Below are 1941 nucleotides of genomic sequence, written 5' to 3'. Positions count from 1 at the left end.
GTCAAATGAAAGGCTGGACAGATGAGCAGAATGACTATCTGAAAAACAGATTTGCTCATGAAATCCGAAACAAACTGCGTGTTGGTACGGAGGTACTGAAAACTTTACAATGTGACAGACCTGACTTGATCCATGGAGTAAAGCGGCTTGATCCACTCTAAAACTTTCACTAGCACACGGCATTGCATTAATATAACATGAAAAGGGTCATTTAGTGTTTTTGAAACTTACCATGTTGGCATAGTTCAGAGACTTGTGATAAAAGATTTTTATTTCCCCTGTTAATTAGGCTACTAGTTACAGACATCAATAGATTTGTTAGGAAAAATGCGTGTAGTTACAGTTAATTTAGCATTTGTTACCTGCTATCTAGATTACAACTACCGCTCTAGTCCTGACACTAGAATGTCGGTGGGACCTGATCGTCACTTCTGTAGGATGTTGGACCGTAGTTCAATAGGGTATTTCGGGTAAGCGAAGCAGCGGAAACGGAACGGCCGAGCGGCTGCTGGATCCGTCCCAGCCTGCGAACTGCGCATGCCCAGTAGACTCTGCGCCGCCCCGCCGCCTCTCCCTCTCCCCCGCGCATCAGCAGCAGAGATGCAAGCAGCGGTGAACTGGCCGGTTCCGTTTCCGCCGCTCCGCTTACCCGAAATACCCTATTGGTCAAAAGGCTGGAGGGAGCGGAGCAGTGCTAGGCACAATGAGAAGACTGAACTACTGACGTAACAACAACGGGTGGGCTTTATTCGAGCTTCGTACAAGTATTTACTAGCTATATGTAAGCCAGACCACGTCTCGCGTAACAGGCTTCGCGATATCTCACGAAACACTGTTACGCTGCGACGCGCCTGGCGCACATATGGCTAGGCCTGCGGCGCTGACACCCGAGACGAGTTAACAGAAGTGTATCTACAATTTGTTGATGTTAAGTATTTTTTTTACGATTTAATAGACTATGGTCATTTTCACCACATTTTTGTCAAGAAATGTCCCCTAGCACCCAAACGGTACAAGATAGAGCAAAACGGACGAAATGTTTGCCCAGAGGGTTCTACTTTCACGAGTTACCCCTTAGGGGCCCATTACCTTGATAAGTGTCCATGTGTGTGCTGTTAGTTAAGTCAACCCTGTTAGGATTAGTATGCGGCTTGGCAGGGGGAGGGGACCCATCGGAGGAGCTGAGCTCAATCTTCAATTGTTTATCTCATTTGATCTCACCTGGGGGTAATGTAGGGCCCTGTTATTTTTCAAACAATTTTTTCATCCGACATTCGACAAACCGTGTGAATGGGTGGCATTTTGGGGACCCTGCATCCGCTCGGGCACTGTCGAACGTCACGGCCTGTCTTTGATTTCTGCAAATCACGTGTTGCGCATATCCTTAGACAATAATGATGTTTTCGGGCGCCTGCACCTGCTCTTAGATCAGCACGGGCCCGAATTTGTGAACATGCAATCTGCGGCTTATATAAAAAGCCAGGATGGTGAATCCGACCTGGATTATATCTTCAATTTGCTGGAAGAAACACACCACAACGTGTGCCTCGAGACGAAGAGGTCCTGCCCATGCAAGCACAAGGCAAGGCAGCAATTGTTTGCCTTGTTCGATCTAAGTAGGAGGGTCCTTCTTGCCATTGTCGAGACAGTAGAAGAAGATGTTCGACAAATGGAATTGATCGTGGAAATGCCATGGTGAGAAAGGTAAGATTTATCCAAATCGTATTTCTTTTCACAAAAATTTCATTCTTTTGCAATTGAAATCAAAGCCTATGAATCCATATAAATCCCGGTGTGCACACTATGTTCATGTAGGGTAAATTTTTTTAATGCTGCGTTTGTTTTTGTGTGTTTCAGGTGTCAATTATTGTGGTGTAGTTTAGTTCTTATACACTCGTCAAAACATTTAGCGGTCCACTTTTTTACGCGTGGATTAAATTA

Source organism: Frankliniella occidentalis, unplaced genomic scaffold (genome assembly GCF_000697945.3).
Source record: "Frankliniella occidentalis isolate FOCC.00 unplaced genomic scaffold, Focc_3.1 Scaffold68, whole genome shotgun sequence".
NCBI classification, from domain to species: domain Eukaryota; kingdom Metazoa; phylum Arthropoda; class Insecta; order Thysanoptera; family Thripidae; genus Frankliniella; species Frankliniella occidentalis.
This window is presented reverse-complemented; position numbering follows the sequence as displayed.